The sequence below is a fragment of the Caretta caretta genome, chromosome 3 (assembly GCF_965140235.1).
Source record: "Caretta caretta isolate rCarCar2 chromosome 3, rCarCar1.hap1, whole genome shotgun sequence".
Classification (NCBI taxonomy): Eukaryota; Metazoa; Chordata; order Testudines; family Cheloniidae; genus Caretta; species Caretta caretta.
This window is the reverse complement of record NC_134208.1, coordinates 178,490,088-178,511,006: the sequence shown is the minus strand read 5'-3', so window position 1 is coordinate 178,511,006 and position 20,919 is coordinate 178,490,088. Positions and strand designations below refer to the sequence as shown.

The window sequence follows — 20,919 nt, the reverse complement described above, 5'->3', positions numbered from 1 at the left end:
ACAAAGTGTACAGTGCTCACTTTATATTTGTTATTACAAAAATTTGCACTGTAAAAACAAAAAAAATTATTTTTCAATTCACCTCATACAAGTACTGTAATGCAATCCCTTTATCATGAAAGTTGAACTTACAAATGTAGATTAATGTAAAAAATACTGCATTCAAAAATAAAACAATGTAAAACTTCAGAGCCTACAAGTCCACTCAGTCCTACTTCAGCCAATCACTCAGACAAACAAGTTTGGTTACAATTTGAAGGAGATAATGCTGCCCACGTCTTGTTTACTTCATGTCCCTTCATACTTCAATGTCCCTTCATACTTCAGTCACCATTCCAGAGGATATGCGCCCATGCTGATGATGGGTCCTGCTCCCAAAACAGTATGGACTAATACATATTCATTTTCATCATCTGAGCCAGATGCCACCAGCAGAAGGTTGATTTTCTTTTTTGGTGGTTTGGGTTCTCTAGTTTCTGCATCAGAGTGTTGCTCTTTTAAAACTTCTAAAAGCATGCACCACATCTCGTCCCTCTCAGATTTTGGAAGGTACTTCAGATTCTTAAACTTTGGGTCAAGTGGTATAGCTATTTTTAGAAATCTCACATCGGTACCTGCTTTGCATTTTGGCAAATCTACTGTGAAAATGTTCGTAAAACGAACATGTGCCTGGTCATCATCCGAGACTGCTATAACATGAAATATATGCAGAACGCAGGTAAAACAGAGCAGGAGACATACAATTCTCCCCCCAAGGAATACAGTCACAAATTTAACTGATGCATTATTTTTTTAACGAGCATCATCAGGATGGAAGCATGTCCTCTGGAATGGTGGCCAAAGCATGAAGGGGCATACGAATGTTTAGCATATCTGGCATGTAAATACTTTGCAACCCCGGCTACAAAAGTGCAATGTGAATGCCTGTTCTCACTTTCAGGTGACATTGTAAATAAGAAGCAGACAGCAGTAAACACACTTGTTAGTCTTAGCAATTGGCAGAATAAGAAGTTAAACTGCATGGATTTGTAGGCTCCAAAGTTTTACACTGTTTTGTTTTTGAGTGTAGTTATGTAACCAAAAAAAATCTGCATTTGTAAGTTACACTTTCACGATAAAGAGATTGCACTTCAGTACTTGTATGAGGTGAATTGAAAAATAGTATTTCTTTTGTTTATCATTGTTACAGTGCATATATTTGTAATAAAAACAATAATATAAAGCACTGTGCACTTTGTATTCTGTATTGTAATTGAAATCAATATTGAAAATGTAGAAAAACGTCCAAAATATTTAATAAATTTAAATTGGTATTCTATTGTTATAAGTGCGATTAATCGCGATTAATTTTTTTAATCACCATTAATTTTTTTGAGTTAATCACATGAGTTAACTGCGATTAATTGACAGCCCTAATCAGAAGATAAACTCCATGGGCAGGTGAGGGATGATATAGCCTTATACCCGCCCACTCTTCCTGCATAGATCCTAACCTAAAACCTTCTGTGAGGCTCATGGGGTAGGGGTTTGACACAGAAGCAGGTGCTCTCCCCATCCTCTCCTTTGTAAAGGGAAAGAGGGTCCACTCCATGTGCCATTCTGAGAGGCTTGATCTAAAACTCTTGTTACTTACCCAGTGTCAAAGTCAGATTCAGGACTCACATAATTTGTCAGACCACTCTGTTTATTAACAAAGCGCTTTGCTAATGCACCCGGATGTGAGCCCCTCTCTGAGGCGCGAGATAACTTATTTATACAGCTAAGCCAAAGCCAATTTAACATAAGAGACAAAAGAAAGCAGAAACTGACAAATATACATACATATCTTATTTGCATACTAACGTTTACCAATCTCCTAGCTCAGTAGGAGCTCTAAGTTAATTAGTTTGAGGACCCATTGTCTCACACTCCTTAATGTTTCTCTTCCTGACAACTATATTTCAACATACCCTTCAAGTAGCATTTCTTTATTGAATTATAGTTTCAGTATAATTCATTCTACTTTCACAATCCCTCCTTTTGGTCAAGCTACGCAATGACCAACAATGACTGGATTGCACATATCAATCGTTCTTTATCTCTTTGTTCATCAGTGATATTTAAAATCATCAAATTAGTACTCTGGTTTGGGGCAGCTATCTGTGTAGCATGCCTGACACAATTTTGGATACAACAGGAAAGTAACTGAAAACATACAAAAATTATTAGGATTCCAAACAGGAGAGTTAGGGCTCCCTGAAACAACCAGTTTCCTATGCCAGAGAAATTGAAAAGGTTACTTAGCCACTTCCATAAAGAACTTGGCTCTTCGTGGGGAAGATATGCAATTTGTTCTAAGTGGCTAGCACGATCTATTACCTCATTGGTGTTGTCTGGTATATACACACAGCAGTCTTTTCCAATCAGAGCACAAGTCCCTCCTTTTGCCGGCAGCACTATGTCCAATGCCTTACGGTTTTGGAGGGCCATCTGTTGGATTGCCCCTGTTTCTTTGGCCAGGGCTCTTAAACTTTCTCCGGTTTCATTTGCCATTATTTCAACTACTGCTTGTAACCTTAGGAGCCGTTTTTGCATGGTGTATTACTCCCCCTAATGGTATTAAGGAACTGCCAATGGCGTCTTCCCAGGTTAAGGGGCTTATGTTATTTACATACCATTGGGCATCTGTTAAGTTCCTTGTTTTTCGCCTGAAATTGCGGAGGCGTTCTCGAGGGAAGGTTCCTAGCACTCAGAATTGTTGGAAGAGTCGGGCGGGATATCAGATTCCTGACCAATTAGCTGGTAGTGCGGTATAAGCTCTGGTCCCACACACCCAGTGATGGCCTATTAAGGCCGGGAAGGGTCGGTTGCACCCATTTGTCATATAGGTGTTTGCAAAGAAGGAGTAGTATCCCCCAAAGGGTACAGGGTAATCCTCCTTACGAGGAGTGGTGTTATTTGCATGACATTGAAAGATTGTATTGTTTTCACTAAGGTTATTGTAGGGGGAATATGAGATTGATTTCTCTGTTTGATCCCAGGTTGAGAAAAAATTCATATCTCCATACCCGCCACTTTTTAGTTTTGTTTGAATAATCCCATACACCATTGGCCACAATATGCTGAAGGCAACGGCTTTTCCCCAGATTCAGCCCTGTCCCATTACACACCCAACACCAGTGACCTTTTCCCTCCACCACACTTATCCCTTTAGATGCATTTATTCCCATTGCTTCCCAAGTGTCATTGCTGTTCCATATTTTGTTAAACGGACGAGGCCCTCTAGTGAGGTCAGGGGACTTGAGTGGGATAGCCAGGACAGGAACACCAGTTTGAGAGTGGGCTGGGATGTGGATGCAGACCCAGCAATTAGAAATATTAAGGGTCTGGGCTATCCACACCTGCTGCTGGATAAAATAATTGTCATTGTGGTCTCCCCAGACCGTAAGATACCAGCAGCCGAGGAACAGGCAGAGGCGCATGTTGGAGGCAAGACTCTTCTGGTTCTGACAACCTCAACTGAGGGAACCGCAGTCACGGTTTTACGCCCACCAGGCAGTAGGCGCTAGGTTCGCTACTGCTTTATTTATTTATTTATTTTTGTTCATCGTCTGCTTCTGGCAACCCTCACGAGAGCGTAGATTGTAAGGTATTGCAGACTGTTCCTCTACGTCTTCTTCTGGAGTCAAAATTGACTCTGCGTTGTCCTGAGGTGATGATTGGTTCTCTGGGGGTGGTGCCTTCTTACACTGTGAAGCACGTATCCACGCTGCAATGCCAGATAGTTTAACAGCCGTCTGTGTAGTAAGCAGTACCTGGTGAGGAACCTTCCACCGGGGCTCCAAAATGTGCTTTCGATGATGGCGCCGTACGTAGACCCAGTCACCTGGCTTGAGGTTGTGGCAAGCATCGGAGGTGGGTTCCGTGGGCCAGGCGACTCGAACCTGTGAATGGAAGTGATTTACAGCTTTCAATAGTCCCTTGCAATACTGAAGGAGCGCACTGTGAGTCAAGTTCAAATCTGGAACGGGAGTAATGGTAGTCACAGCTCACATAGGGCGTCCCATAACAATTTCAAAGGGACTTAATTTATGCCTTTGGGATGGAGTGGATCTCATGTCCATAAGGGCTAATGGTAAGGCTACTGGCCAGCTTAATCCTGTAGAGTCACAAATTTTAGCAAGCTTATTCTTAAGTACACCATTTCGTCTTTCAACTGCACCTGCACTCTGTGGGTGGTAGGGACAGTGCAACAGGTGTTTGATATGCAATATACGGGCCAGGTGTTGAACAAGTTGTCCAGTAAAATGTGCACCCCGATCACTGGACAGAGTAGCAGGAATTCCCTTGGCAGGCATAATACGATTTAACAAACATTTGGCAACAGACAGTGAGTCAGCCTTGCAACAAGGAAAGGCTTCAATCCAACCAGAGAATAAACATACCATAACCAATATAAATTCATATTGTTGACACTTAGGCATTTGTGCAAGAACGGTGCTTGAGGCAGGCCCCGGAACCCCTGGGCCACTTTTACAGGTGTAACCCTTCTGCCAGGCCAAGTTGATAGCAGCAAGGGCCGGGTTCAGTACACAGGGGTTCCCTCTCATTAAAGCAAATGCAAAACTGGCTCGAGCCCCCACCCAGTGACCTGGGAAAATCTTACACACCCCCTGGGCGCCTCAAGGAGGCAGTACTTCCCCTCTCGCAAGCACAGAGTCTTGGTGTAGTAGAGAATCTTTAATAACATGAGGTAAACAACATCAGCATTAAATTGGGGAAACACCACAACTAGTGTTCATTAACCAAACCATGAACACCGACCCACCCCAGAAAAATTGGGCCACATCCTTTCCCTCAGGCTCTTGAGTCCCAGAACCCAAACGTCTCTTGAGTCCAGCAATCCACAAATCACCCAAAGTCCAAAAACAGTCCAGCCCCGGAGTTCAAAAGTTCACCTGCAGAGTGTTACTCCCCAGTCTGGCTAAAATGTGCCTGGGTGTGGGGGAAAGAGGTAAGGGGCACCTTACGTGTCCTGAAGCTGACTGCCCCACAGGGCTCTGCTCCGCTCCACCACGACCGGCTCCGCTCTGCACAGCTCGCCGTCTCACGACCGGCTCCGCTCAGCTCGCCGTCTCACGAACACGCCGCTGTCTCACGACCGGCTCCGCTCAGCTCGCCGTCTCACGAACACGCCGCTGTCTCACGACCGGCTCCGCTCAGCTCGCCGTCTCACGAACACGCCGCTGTCTCACGACCGGCTCCGCTCAGCTCGCCGTCTCACGAACACGCCGCTGTCTCACGACCGGCTCCGCTCAGCTCGCCGTCTCACGAACACGCCGCTGTCTCACGACCGGCTCCGCTCAGCTCGCCGTCTCACGAACACGCCGCTGTCTCACGACCGGCTCCGCTCAGCTCGCCGTCTCACGAACACGCCGCTGTCTCACGACCGGCTCCGCTCAGCTCGCCGTCTCACGAACACGCCGCTGTCTCACGACCGGCTCCGCTCAGCTCGCCGTCTCACGAACACGCCGCTGTCTCACGACCGGCTCCGCTCAGCTCGCCGTCTCACGAACACGCCGCTGTCTCACGACCGGCTCCGCTCAGCTCGCCGTCTCACGAACACGCCGCTGTCTCACGACCGGCTCCGCTCAGCTCGCCGTCTCACAAACACGCCGCTGTCTCACGACCGGCTCCGCTCAGCTCGCCGTCTCACAAACACGCCGCTGTCTCACGACCGGCTCCGCTCAGCTCGCCGTCTCACGAACACGCCGCTGTCTCACGACCGGCTCCGCTCAGCTCGCCGTCTCACGAACACGCCGCTGTCTCACGACCGGCTCCGCTCAGCTCGCCGTCTCACGAACACGCCGCTGTCTCACGACCGGCTCCGCTCAGCTCGCCGTCTCACAAACACGCCGCTGTCTCACGACCGGCTCCGCTCAGCTCGCCGTCTCACGAACACGCCGCTGTCTCACGACCGGCTCCGCTCAGCTCGCCGTCTCACGAACACGCCGCTGTCTCACGCCCGGGTCCGCTCAGCTCGCCGTCTCACGAACACGCCGCTGTCTCACGCCCGGGTCCGCTCAGCTCGCCGTCTCACGAACACGCCGCTGTCTCACGCCCGGGTCCGCTCAGCTCGCCGTCTCACGAACACCCCGCTGTCTCACGCCCGGGTCCGCTCAGCTCGCCGTCTCACGAACACGCCGCTGTCTCACGACCGGCTCCGCTCAGCTCGCCGTCTCACGAACACGCCGCTGTCTCACGACCGGCTCCGCTCAGCTCGCCGTCTCACGAACACGCCGCTGTCTCACGACCGGCTCCGCTCAGCTCGCCGTCTCACGAACACGCCGCTGTCTCACGACCGGCTCCGCTCAGCTCGCCGTCTCACGAACACGCCGCTGTCTCACGACCGGCTCCGCTCAGCTCGCCGTCTCACGAACACGCCGCTGTCTCACGACCGGCTCCGCTCAGCTCGCCGTCTCACGAACACGCCGCTGTCTCACAAACAGCTCTGCTCACCCCGCCGTCTCACAAATAGCTCCGCTGCACACTAGATCTTCCGGCTCCCCACTACTTGACACAGTGCTCAGTGATTTCAGCTCATAGTAGTGGGAGCCTTAGTGCTGGTGCACCATAAGGCTGAAGTGAATTCAGCACAATACCTGTAACAAAACTCTTAATAGACCCAAAATTAGCTCTGACATCCCACAGTGGAGAGAGACAGAGGTGCAATTGGTGCTTCAGGCCCTCACAAAGGGGCCTACACCACCAGGCACTAATACCTGTCTCAAGTCTCTCTCAATTCACAGAGTTTTGGAACCCATGTCCCTTGCCTAGTGAGTGCTACTCAGTTGATGGTGAGTCCCTCCGTCATAACAAAAAGGCCAAGTACAGTTCCAAGCACAGTTCCCATAATCAGGGTACTAACAATTTATTCTTCCCGCCCCAATAACAGAGACACTGGGGATCCCACAGCAGCCAAAGTGACCATTTGGGCAGTTATGGCCTCATTCTAGGCGGGGTGGGTGTGCCTATGCAAATGAGATCAGCCCCTGAAGTTCTTTTCCACAACTTGCCACACCTCACCACCAGATGTCAGGGTGGAGCCCACCCTGTCTCTGCTTACACAGGTTTACCGATATTATGGCTTTGGCAAATGCTACAGGCTGCACAGTGGTGGGCTGCAAAAGAGCTAAAATGGGGGGCCCACCATCCTGTCTTTGATACAGCAGAGACCATCCCCTCCTTTCCGACATGCGAAACACCGTGTAGCAGGGCGGCCAGAGATGGGTAGAGTGAAAAGGGGGCTACAAAGGCACCAGTAGGCGAGCGCCAAAAGGAATCGGGATGTAGAGAGCAACCTTGGGCAACCCAGGATTCTTTCTCAGTTTCTGGGGCAGAGTCTTGGAGCAGGGTGAGGTCAGTGAGGGACCAGGAGGGTAAGAGGAGAGCGGAGAGCAAGGGAATCAGACATTTCGACTAGGCGTGTTGCAGCAGCCACAGCACGCAGGCAGGGGAGTAAGCTTTGGGCAACAGGGTCTGAAGTGGCAGAGAAATAAGCCACTGGGCGGTTCTTTTCTCTGTTCATGTGAGTGAGAACTCCAAGTGCACACCCAGATTGTTCGTGGCAGAAAAGGGTAAAAGGCTTAGAATAGTCAGGCAGCCCTAAGGCAGGGGCAGAAGCCAAACTCTGTTGGAGGGAAACAAAGGCAGAATTGGTCTCAGGGGGCCACGGCATGGGGTCAGGCACAGAGAATCGAGTGAGTTCCTGGAGAGGTTTTGTAAGGGAGGTATATTGGGGAATCCATTGTCTGCAAAATCCAGCCATGCCTAAAAACTTCCCGACCTGGCGTGGGGAGCGGGGTCGGGGAAAGCTAAGGATAGCTTGGACGCGGGTGGGAGAAAGTGCATGGGAACCCTGGGAGAGGAGAAAGCCAAGGTATGTGACAGAAGCTTGACAGAGTTGTAGTTTAGAGCGAGAAGCTTTGTGACCCTTATTTCCTAGGTCAGTAAGGAGCACTAAAGAGTCAGTTTCAGATGCAGACAACGAAGGGGAACAGAGGAGTAGATCATCTACATATTGGACTAATGTGGACCTGGACGGGAAAACAAGGTCAGCAAGGTCTCGGGCTAATGCTTGGGAAAAATATGACGGGCTTTCAGTATACCCCTGGGGCAGTGTGGTCCATGTGTACTGTTGCCCCTTGTAAGAAAAGGCAAACAGGAACTGGGAGTCAGGGTGAACCGGGACAGAAAAGAAAGCAGAGCACAAATCAACACCAGTAAAATGAGTTATATCTGGTGGGATAGAAGCCAGAATCTTTGAGAGAGGCAAGTTTTGATTCTGTCCACCTATGATTTGCCTCTTCCCACCACTGCATGAAACAATCAACCTCTCCTTTTGCCAATTTAGTTTTAGGTTGGCCGAGTTTGTCTTTTAAGACGTCTACTCGGTCTTTGTCCCAAAATCCTAACAGTGGCCACTGAATTTTGGGATTCTCCTGAGTTAGCCTTTTGCATTCCCATACATATCTTCCCCACCAGCCAAGGTCAGCCTTTTGAAGCCATCCCCCACCCATGTCATGAGGTTTTCTGTTCATTAAAACACAACAATGCTAGCAACAAGACAAAGACCACAGACAAACAACACAAAACATAGATCCATGGTATTTTGAGTTATTCTTCCACTGGCGCCAGCTTGCTTGTAGAGTGTCTGAAAAACAAAAGAAACAATTTCCACACCCCTGGTGAGGACCGATTATTGCTTAATAATAATACCACTTCCTTTTACAAATTTCCTTGCTAATTGCAGGAAAAACAGAAGAATTACCTCCAGGCTGTACTTATTTTGTTCTATAGTCAGGCTGTTCTATAGTCACGCTAGTGAATTACCCCACTCACTGGTCATTTATGAAATTCATGAGGTGGTGTACCTCAGTTTCCCCTCCTGTGCAACAGACCATGTTTGCAATAGTTTCTCTGCTGTACCAAACTATAAGTTTATTCTCAGGTAATAGCTGAGACACAGCTTCAGATTTTAGTACTATACACACACACAAAATTCTCTTTTGCCTAACATCCCTTGCGCTGTGATTACTCTTTTACACAACTGTACCCCGATTACACTTCCATCTTGTACAACTAGACACAACCAGGAGCAGCCAAGTTATGTTCCAATAGAAACCCCTTACATCCTTTAGTGATTTTGATTACATTACCCAATAGTCAAACAATTTTGATCGGATTCTCTCTCTGTCTGCTGCCTGCAGCAGTCCCTTATAGACCATTTCTGTGGGAAAAGGGCTCATTTTCCCTCAGAATAGCTGTAAAGGCTTCTGGGGACAGAACCGTAGTGATGGTAGTAGCCACTCGACCTGACCCCCTTAGCCTAGACCATTTTTCCAGAAATTTACAGGAGTCTGGACTCTTCCTAAAATACATAAACTGAGACGGCGTTCCTTTAGGGAACTGTCCCGACTTAGACATCTGGTTACCCATACAGGAGGACTTTACACACCAATCACACAAGAAGGAAAGTCGGGTTCGTCAGAGCAATGCCCGGTGCAACACACAAAAGGAGCCCACAGGCTACTGCCTCAATCGCCCTTGCTTTCACACCAAGGGTTTCACCCAAGGCGCGGTGCAGCTGGGATTGTGCAGATTTCACTCACTCAGACCGCGGGGACAGGAACCCTTTAGTCAGGCAATCCCTGGACGGAGACAGCGCCCAGACTCAAACACACCACAGGGAGGACGGATAGACAGAGACAAGACAGTCCTCAGTCTGGACAAACCACAGACATAATTACCTGACCAGATTCCTGATGTCAGATCCCGGGATCCCTACCAGAACAGAGTGGGAACCAACAGGTTCAATGGCGTAAACTTCACTGTGGTCATGCACCCTTCCGTTCTGGCGGAGGACCGCTTGGGCCAAATGCCCAGGTGCCGGCTTGCCACGGCCATCCTAAGAACAGTCAGGAGTCACACGGCCCCAGTGAAGACGGTTGCCATCTCGGTGGAACCTCCAAATTGTCAAAGTCAGATTCAGGATTCACGTAATGTGTCAGACCACTCTGTTTATTAGCAAAGCGCTTTGCTAATGCACCCAGATGTGAGCCCCTCTCTGAGGCTCAAGATAACTTATTTATACAGCTAAGCCAAAGCCAATTTAACATAAGAGACAAAAGAAAGCAGAAACTGACAAATATACATACATATCTTATTTGCATACTAACGTTTACCAATCTCCTAGCTCAGTAGGAGCTCTAAGTTAATTAGTTTGAGGACCCATTGTCTCACACTCCTTAATGTTTCTCTTCCTGACAACTATATTTCAACAAACCCTTCAAGTAGCATTTCTTTAATGAATTATAATTTCAATATAATTCATTCTGCTTTCACACCAGGAAAGATCAAGTACATGAATTATTTCAAGAAATGCCAAAGGCCTGAGAAAACTTTGGCTCCTGTATCTTGGCTCTCTGTCAGAGCACATTTATGTCAATAAACAGAACACATTCTAGTCTTTTAACAGAGGACCCAATTCTGCAAGACTTAATCATGCTGACTAGCATTTCCTCACATGAGTAGTCCAACTGGGGTCAATGGAACTACTCACATAGGACAGTGCTACTCAGCACAAGTAAGGATTGCAGAACTGGGCCTAGAGATTATGATTATTTGACCTAATTTGTAAAGACATAGGGTCAGATCTTCTGCTGAGTGTAAGCTGATGTAGTGTCAGTGGAACGAGGCCCATTTACACCAGCTGAAGATCTGCTTCTCCATTGCCTTATATTCTGTATAATCATTTATAACTGGGCAAAGTGAATGTAAATTGGGCCAAGTGCAACTCTTACAAAAGAAGAAGGTTTTACCCAGGGATTTTACAGAGAGGGGAGGTGCTTGGTAACTATGAAATGACCACTGGATCCAAAACTAGGGGGCAGGTTTGGATCAACTTCTCTCAAAACCAAGAGTGGAAGAAGGGCCGAAAGATGGCACTTTGCCAGTTAAAGCTGTGGCAGCCCTTCCATTGTAACCTCTAGGTTTGCAGTACTACATAGCTAAAGTTGTTTTTTTTAATGTCCATGCTGAAATGTCGCAGAAAAGTCATCAGCTTGGGCACAATTGTTTGTATACATATAAAACTGCAAATAAGTTGATTAAGACATTTTAAGGAATGCTAGGTGTAAACAAGGGAAAAATCAAAGCCTGGTGTTTTAGACTCTCATTACATTTTTCACATTCTTAATGTAGTTCTTTGGGTTTAATATCTAGTATATTTGTCAGATTCTAATAATTGCTTTTCTCAAGAGTTTTATAAACATGCTACAGCAGAGGGCAGTAGGAATCTACCTCTGAATGAAAACTGCTTCTGATCACAATGCATACAATTGTGTACGCTTTTTCCCAGTCCTATCTCATCTATGATGATTTCCAGAGACAAACTATTGAGATGGCTGACACTGCAATAGTTGAGCAGATCTGCTTTTGTGGGTTAGAGATTACTATTCATAGAACCACTCCCAGTGCTGTCACACACTGATGAACCCATGGCCCTGTCCTGAGAGATTTAGGCCCCAATCCCTGGCTGAGAGCACCCTTGAGTTCTCAGCAGTTAGAAATCGACTCAGAGAGTTCAATTTTGGAGGCTCTTGGAATGTTTAGCAAGAGAGAAATGATGTGATAGGGTAAGTGGCCTCAGCATCAAGAATGCATTCCTGCCATTCACAAAAGTCTCTTAATCCTTTCTTGCCAGGAGACTTTTCCCAACGCAATATACATTATTGTGACAGGGTGTACAAAATCCACATTGGAAAGTAAGGAGTTAAGGAACAGCTCTGGGCCCAGGTGACCCCACCCAGCCACACCTGCAAAGCCTGCATAAGCTGGAGGCAGGGCTTTCAAATAGGGAGCACAGCAGCTCAGAAGGAGGTAGGGGAAGGGAGCTGCTCTAAACTCAGAAAGGAAAGTGCTACCCAGGAGCTCATTGCCTGGGATCCGGCAACACAGAGTCTGCTGTGCAAACCCATGGAGAAGATGCTGGTGACTAAGACTGCAGGCCAGAGACTTGATTAGAGTGAGTTACTCTGGGAAACAAAAGGGGAACTGGCACGGGCAGCATGTGACTCCTCCATTTGGGGAGGCTGCACATGCCTGGACTGTGGCCTGTCCCGAGGCCCACCCCTGCTCAGCCTCCTCCCACTGAAGCCCTGCTCATGCTCCACTCAGCCCCTGCCATTCATGCCTCTTCACCTCCTCCCCTGGCTCCCCCACCCACCTCTTCTGCCTCCTCCCCTCACCCCCCTGCTTGCCCACCTGCTGACCACTGCTTGCGCATGCATGCACCTCTTTGCCCCCCTCTCCCACCCACCCCGCCTGTTGCTCATGCCTCTTTGCTCCCTCCTCTGCCCACCCCACCACTCATGCCTCTTCACCCCCACTGGCCTTGCCTGCCTGCTGACCAGCCAGCTACTCACTTCTTGTGAGTACATCTTCCACCCTTCCTGGGTGGCTCCCATACAGGCGAAGCAGGGATGGGAAGAGACAGAGCCTCGGGGGAAGAGGACAAGCAGGACCAGGGCCTTGGGGCGGAGCGTGGGCTTGGCCATGGCTGGGGTACCCACCCTTTCGGTTGTGGCACACTCCAAAGGCAGCAAGTCAACTGTTTGGAGAGGCTTAGCTTCCCCGGTCTCTTATACACGCCACCTATGGGGACTGGGGTAGGATGTGGTCCAGGGGAATGCAACTGCTTAGCACACTAAGGAGTCAGGTCTAGCTGCCCGCCGTTGGGCCCTGGACTGGAGTTTGGTGGAAAGGGTGGGAGCAGGCTCCCCTATGCACTCCAAGAGGATATTACCACACCAGGATTCTTTACCTAGGTGAGTGACATGCTGGAAAAAGCCTTGATATTCAAGGACTGGACCCTCAAAAGACTCTGTTCTCAAGGGAAGGGATTGGAAACCCTTGGGACAGGGGCACTGAATAACCAGACTGTTTTCAAAGGGGAGGTGCCTTCCCAAATCCCTGCCTAATTATTAGGTGGCAGTGTTGGTAATTGTGCACCTCCTACAATTATCTTAGACTTTAGACAATGTAACATTTAGCAAACACACTTTTTTAATACTACTAAAAATACCTGATTTGAAATCTTTAAACTCCATGCAGCACCACCATTCAGACTCTGCCAAGATCCTCTTGTCATCTGTGTGTCTCCTCTCTTTAGTCTCTGCTCCTCCTCCCCATCTTTCTTCAGTGCTCAGCAATAACTACAATTATTGTGTCCTGTCAGTTCAAATTATCACTCCAATGCTGTGAGCTTATTTAGTCATTTTGGACACTTCTCTAATCCTGTTTTTAATTCTTCAGGAGGGAGACACACACCCTTTTCTGGGTCAATGGTGTCAAATCTCAGTAGTGCATACAATGAACTGGAATTCTCTGATCACAGTGCCAGTTCACATGTTGCGATCTGCAGAGGCTATGGAATTCACTCTCCCTGCTTTGGTCTGCAAATAGCCTGGATCTGTTGACTCTCAATACACATTGCAAAGCTTTTCTCCCTGCCCTGCTCCACTCCTTCTCCTTCCATGGTTGTAAACGAGAGGAATTAGTTTGCTTACTGTCTTATTTTAAATTTTACTGCTGCAGCAGATGTATTTAAATGATCAAGGGTGGCTAAAGCATATGGCTGGATGGATTTCTATAAATCTATTAAATAAAATACTTTACTAGTTATCAGAGTAACAGCCGTGTTAGTCTGTATTCGCAAAAAGAAAAGGAGTACTTGTGGCACCTTAGAGACTAACCAATTTATTTGAGCATAAGCTTTCGTGAGCTACAGCTCACTTCTGATGCATCCGATGAAGTGAGCTGTAGCTCACAAAAGCTTATGCTCAAATAAATTGGTTAGTCTCTAAGGTGCCACAAGTACTCCTTTTCTTTTTACTAGTTATCTATGCAATGCATAGTGATCCTAAGGCCCATGGCTAGATTTTTGGCAATATGTACATGCCTAGGTAGGTTCCCAGAGTGATGTGATGCCCATTTGCTCACAGTGGGGGCACTCCTTGCTTAGGTAAGCACTCCTCCTCTTCCCATCACATCCAGATTCACAACCCGAGCAGAACAGTAAAGAGAGGCCTGACAATGTGGCCCATAACCACCAGAGGTGGGGAGACCTAATGTATTGTATATTGTAATATAAATAGTCACAATGATAAAGTGAAACAAAGGGCTTTGACCTTGTTGAAACAAAGCTATTTGCTACTTTTATCAAATTTAGACAAAATCAATAGATTCCTGCAAAATGATTCCATTTCAGCCTGCTCTAATAATCACTTTTTTTTGTTGTTCTGTGGACATCTTCCAGTTCATCAGTATTTTTGGTAATAAGATACCTATTGTTCCAAAGCTTTACAGAGAGAGGTTATTACATCAATGCATATGCAGCTCACTATTGCATTGGCCTCTTGAGTAGTCAAACTGCATTGCAAAGTCATACCTAAATTTCTGTCTGCGATCACTGCAGGTCTTTCATCAAGCTTGTTCTTCAGATTTCCACAATGGAATAGCTGTATTTTTGATTATCTTTCCCCAGATAGATAAATTTCCATTCTTCCAAACTCTAGACATGGCACCTTGAACTCTTTCCATCGATGTCAGTGGACTTTGGATGAGGCTCTACATGTAAATTTATTATGCTATACCCATAGTTCTAAGTACTCTACATTCCTTTGTAATGTTCCTCTACCCTCAGTGGTGTTTGAAACAACTCCCAATTTAGTACTATATGCAAATGTCATTAATATGCCATTTATCCCCTCTTCCATTTCATTAACTGAGATGAGAAATAGATGGGAATAAACACTGATGTTAGAGCACCACATTGGAAACCTTTCCTCTTTGATATATTGCAAATTAATAATTTATTATTGATTTTTGTTTACAGTCTTAGGCAGTTTTCAATCCATGTTCATATCTAAGCCAATTTAAATTAATTTTGAGAATAAGATTTTGTATATCAAATTTATTAAAATCCAAACATTCATATCTACTGCTTCTCCTTCATCCTCTAATGTTATAAGTCTAGTTAAACAACCAAATTACTCAGACTTGCTCTTCAGACACCCATGTTGTATATTATTCATGCTTGTTGTTCTCTATAGGCTTATAGATTTTTTTTTTTCCCCCTTAACATTTGCTCCCTTATATTTTATTAGAGATAGAAGTTGTAGTTGTGCCATATAGTATACAAGAGATGGTCCCTGTCCCAAAGATTTTACAAATAAAGAGCTCAATACTCCAGTGGGACTTTGCCCAGCAGTAAGTATTTAGAGTCGTGGCATCATGTCCAACAGTAAGCATCCGGCCTACTAGTAAGTATTTTCAGAATCAAGCCCTTAGATGCTAAGTACTTCTTGATTGCTGAGTGCCCTTCATCCCTCCTGGCGTCCATAGGAATTGAGGGTGCTCTGCATTTTGCAGAACTGGACCCTAAATAATAAACCATTTTAAGCCTCTGAAAATCAGTGCTGTGATGACAACCTAAGTAATTAATTACATTACATTTAATAGACCCTTCAAATAGTGCTAAGTCAGTGACATCTGCTGCAGTTTGATAATACCTTCAGGGAAAAATATTTTTAACACTGTGATGCTCCAAAAGGCAGGCTGTAGACAGTCTGATAAAATGGTCACAACAGCAAAATCTTACTTGACTGCAAGAGCTTGTCTGCCTATTGCTGAGCCAAAAAAACCTGTCCATTTAACCACTTATTGCTGGGTGGCTTAATTATGGGTTATTTTCTTCTTAAATTGCAAAGGGAAATGATTGAGTTGTTTAAGATGCTTCATGGTTGCTTTGTGTTTTTTTTTTTTTTTTTTCCAGAAATGCAAAGGACCTGAATCACCACAGACATACTCCAATCAACACCAGTATAGTCTAGTTGAGTTCAGTACAGTTAAGCTTTTGTGAAACTGGAGTAACCCTTGGTGAGTCAGGTCCAGTGGGCCAGATCCACAGCTGATGTAAACTGGTGTAGGACCAGGGAAGTCAATGGAGCTATGCTGATCTACACCAGCTGAGGATTTGGTACAGTATATTTAAAATGAACATTTTAAAAAGGCCAATGATCTGCTTCTCTGGCTCTCTCTAAAAATATTATTAAACATGGTGTTATCAAAATAACTAAAACAATGACCTTTTCTAAATTTCTCTTTTCATAAATAATTCAGGTCACTAACAACTCTCATTTACCAGCGTTTTGTTGCCTTCCCTAAAACGTTTTCTACAGAATTCATGACTACAGAATTGACACTGGACAAGTTGAATAGCAGGGAGATCATTTCAGTGGATATGATCTCATTGTCAGGCTAGCTATCCATCTCTGAGATGGACAGATTATTGCTGGCAGCTGCAGCCCTGCAGAGACGTTCTTCTACATACTTAAAGGAAATAGAACCTTTAATTTTTTATTTTTTTTTTACATTTCTGCTTGCACCAGGTCACAGTAAGGGTTATGTTTGGACTGAGGGGCCAGGTTTACTCCTGCGCATGTGTAAGCGGGGGAATAGTCCTGCTATTGTGGGGAACTTTCCTGGCTTCTGCACTACCCCGGTGAAGTGGGCTAGTGAAAGGATCTGAGTCCTTGTTCCCACTTCCTTTACCCAGTGGCCTCCCTGCCCTTGAGGGCTCCCCTTCCACTCTCCTGTCTGGCAGAGTCCTCGTAACCCCAACAAGGCTGGGCCCAGGATTCCTGGGGGGCTTGACCCCCAACCCTGCTGTGGTCACCTAAGACAGGGGCTAGGGTGCCCCCACTCTGGGGTACTCTCTCTGCCCTGGGCACTTCTCTGACCCACTGACCATTACATACAATTTAAAGCAAATGCAAGTTATTTAATCAACAATTAATCTTAAAAAGAATAAGGAAAAATGGGAAAGGTTAAAGGAAACACATCACCCCGCTCTGTGGCAGGGAACATCACAAACAGTGTCTCTGGAATGTCCGGGCAGTTCACAGTCTGCTCCTTGTAAGTCCCAGGCCTCCTGCTCAGGCCCTGGCTGTGCTGCAGGGATGGTGCGGGTTGGACACTTGCTCTGGTGGTGGCCACACGCTCTCAGGCTCTAAGTGGTAAGACCCTTCTTCCCAGTGTCACCCCTGCCCAGTCTCCCCAGCTGCTCACTGCACCCAGCTCCAGAGACTGCTCCAGCCCCAGCTCCACCACTCTCTCTGCTGCTCTGCCTCCAGCTCCCTGGGCTGCTTCTTTGGTCCCTCTGCCTCTGGTTGCTACAGCTCTGCTCCCAGGACAGGTCTGCTCTGCAGGCTGCTTCTGTGACTCTGCTCCCAGCACTGACCTGCTTCCTGGGCTGCTTTTCTGGCCCCTCTGGCTCTGGTTGCTGCAGCTCTGCTCCCAGGGCAAGTCTGCTCTCTCTGGGCTGCCTTTCTGGTCCCTCTGGATCTGGCCCAGCTCAGCTTAGGCCCCTGCTTTCTCCTTAGCTCGGCCCCACTCTGTCTGACCCAGACAAATCCAGCTCTCACGGAGGACGGGACCTCCCTGGCCTCCTGACTCCCTGATTAGCCTGCCCACCCTGTCATTCAGGTTGACCTGGAGCGTTGGCCTCTCCCCATTGTACCTGGGGGCTGTCAGTCTCAGGGTCCTGATTCCCCATTGACCCTTCCCCCTTTCTAGTACTGGGAGCTAGCATCTAAAACGCCCCCACTGAATGTTAATAAGGGGGCAACAGTCCCCTTACACATTCAAGGTCACACTGTGTGGAGGATGCCATTTTGTTCTACAAAATGGCACCCTCCATGTGGGTTCAGGGCCTGGTTGTAATTGGTCCAGGGGCACAGCTGGTCCTGGGGCATGCAATGCATGAGTTACATACATACATGGCACACCACTGTCTACGGTACTTTTAGAAATGTAGAGATAGCAAAAACCGGATGGAATTTTTAATTTAATTTTAAAATGTCACCACTTTGGAAGTAGCAGGAAAGCTGCTTAAAAACAGGGAAGGAGGATTTGATCAGTGAGTCTTTGTAATCTGCATGGAATATAGCCCAATGGAAATAAAGAACCGACAACATTGTTTTAATGACTGGAAATCCCTATGTTGGTTTCCAAGACGTGGAAAAATAATTCTGACTGCCTACATGGAAATGAGGCAAATAAAGACATCTTACAAAACTGGAAATGAGGCAAATAAAGACATCTTACAAAACTGCACTTTCCCATTAATGCCTTCTTTCTGAATGCAGGCTCTCATTGGTAATGGATTTTATTTGCTGTTTGTTTGGCTGCATGTCCGTTACTTATGCAACTTTTCTTTACATTTATTGTGCCAGACTTTCTGCAGTTTCCACTAATTTCAGCTGGACATGCCCACATTCAGCATCTCTGAAAAATTAGCCCCCCCCCCATGTTTCCATAATGTGACTAATGAGGGACCCAACTTTCAAAATTTAGGTTTGGAGTAAAATCTAGGTCACATTAGCCCTGATGCAGCAGAGCAGTTAAGCATGTGAGTATTCAGTGGGGCTACACGCATGCTTAATTTCAATGGTACTGTTCATGTTTAAAATTAAATGCGTGCTTTCATGATTTGCTGGATCAGAGAGAGCCCTAGTCTTGGTTTGATTTGTCCCATCATTGAGCCACGGACTAGACTGAAAAGTATGACTCTAGGTTCAGATCTGAATTTCCTCAGATTGGAACATCAGTATCTGGCAGTTTCTCTCAGGGTCTTCTCTAAATATGACCCTTCATTATAATTAACTCATAAGGAAATTAAAAGATGACAGAACATTCCTTTGCCACTGAGCAAAATGCTTTGGTGCTGGAGGTACACTAAGGGGTGGTGTCACAGTTTGAACTGGCCCTCTGCAGTGATTGGGATTCAGCCTTCCCTGTGCCTGGTCTACCCCACCTCTCCAGGTGTAGGAAATGAATACAAGCCAGGGAAGCACTTGACTAGGAACCAGATCTACTGAGATCAGTATTAAAGTGTGCTCAGGGCTCTGTGGGACTCTTCTGCTAGAGGTTCCTAAGGTGTACACTGAATTTTTCCTAAGGTGAAAACTGAAATAGCAATTGGACGTCTAATGTAGTGAACATCAGTGAAAATGACGTAGGATCTAAGGCTAAAATAGGGAAATAACACATTAAAAATTATTTAGAAAAGTTAAATGTCTTCAAGCCACCAGGGCCTGATGAAATACATCCTAGAATACTCAAAGAGCTAAGTGAGGAGATATCTGAGCCGCCATGTGAGGACATAGCGATTATCTACGAAAAGTCATGGAAAATGGGAGAGATTCCAGAGGACTGGGAAAGGGTGAATATAGTGCCAATCTATAAAAAAGAGAATAAGGACAACCTGGGAAATTAGAGACCAATCCACTTAACTTCAGTACCCGGAAAGATAATGGAGCAAATAGTCAAGCAATCAGTTTGCAAACACCTAGAAGATAATAACTTGATAAGTAACAATCAGCATGGATTTGTCAAGAACAAATCAAGTCAAACCAACCTAATGGCTTTCTTTGACAGGGTAACAAGCCTAGTGGATAAGGGTAAGTGGTAGATGTGATATATCTTGACTTTAGTAAGGCATTTGATACTGTCTCACATGACCTTCTCATAAACAAACTAGGGAAATACAAGCTAGATGGAGCTACTATAAGGTGGGTGCATAACTGATTGGAAATCTGTTCCCAGAGAGTAGTTATTAGTGGCTCACAGTCAAGCTGGAAGGGCATATCGAGTGGAGTCCTGCAGGGATTGGTCCTGGGTCCAATTCTGTTCAGTATCTTCATCAATGATTTAGATAGTGGCATAGAGAGTACCCTTATAAAGTTTGTGGGGTTGCAAGTGCTTTGGAGGATAGGATTAAAATTCAAAATGATCTGGACAAACTGGAGAAATGGTCTGAAGTAAATAGGATGAAATTCAATAAGGACAAAAGTACTCCACTTAGGAAGGAACAATCAATTGCACACATTCAAAATGGGAAATGACTGCCTAGGAAAAAGTACTGCAGAACGGGGTCTGGGGATTTTAATGGATCACAAGTTAAATATGAGTTAACAGTGTAACACAGTTGCAAAAAAAAGCAAACATCAGCATTAGCAGGAGGGTTGTAAGCAAGACATGAGAAGTAATTCTTACACTCTACTGCATGCTGATAAGGTCTCAGCTGGAGTATTGTGTCCAGTTCTGGATGCCACATTTCAGGAAAGATGTGGACAAATTGGAGAAAGTCCAGAGAAAAGCAACAAAAATTATTAAAGGTCTAGAAAACATGACCTATGAGGGAAGATTGAAAAAGTTGGGTTTGTTTAGTCTGGAAAAGAGAAGACTGAGAGGGGACATAACAGTTTTCAAGTACATAAAAGGTTGTTACAAGGAGAAGGGTGAAAAATTGTTCTCCTTAACCTCTGAAAGCAAGAAGCAAGGGGCTTAAATTGCAGCATGAACAGTTTAGGTTGGACATTAGGAAAAAATTCCTAACTGTCAGGGTGGTTAGGCACTGGAATAAATTGCCTAGGGAAGTTGTGGAATTTCCATCATAGGAGGTTTTTAAGAGCAGGTTAGAAAAACACATGTCAGGGATGGTCTAGATAATACTTAGCCCTAGTCTACACTACGAGTTTAGGTCAGTTTTAGCAGTGTTAGATCGGTTTAGCCCTGCACCCGTCCAAACTACAAAGCCATTTTTTCCGACTTTAAGGGCTCTTAAAACTGGTTTCTGTACTCCTCCCCAGCGAGTGGATTAGCACTGAAATCTACCTCGCTGGGTCGAATTTGGGGTAGCGTGGATGCAATTCGATGGTATTGGCCTCCGGGAGCTATCCCAGAGTGCTCCATTGTGACCGCTCTGGACAGCACTCTCAATTCAGATGCACTAGCCACATAGACAGGAAAAGACCC

The 20,919-nt window shown here is 46.0% G+C and overlaps 2 long non-coding RNA genes across 2 annotated transcripts; both read right to left on the bottom strand.

Moving 5' to 3' along the window:
* Positions 1 to 1,666: 1,666 nt before the first annotated feature.
* Positions 1,667 to 5,639, bottom strand: LOC142071453 (uncharacterized). Its single transcript, XR_012667482.1, has 2 exons — positions 5,010 to 5,639; positions 1,667 to 3,923 (listed from the first exon to the last, which is right to left on the bottom strand). It is a non-coding gene; the product is annotated as an uncharacterized LOC142071453 (long non-coding RNA).
* Positions 5,640 to 6,216: 577 nt separating this feature from the next.
* Positions 6,217 to 17,481, bottom strand: LOC142071452 (uncharacterized). Its single transcript, XR_012667481.1, has 3 exons — positions 17,342 to 17,481; positions 13,124 to 13,253; positions 6,217 to 8,692 (listed from the first exon to the last, which is right to left on the bottom strand). It is a non-coding gene; the product is annotated as an uncharacterized LOC142071452 (long non-coding RNA).
* Between the last annotated feature and the right edge of the window lie 3,438 nt (positions 17,482 to 20,919).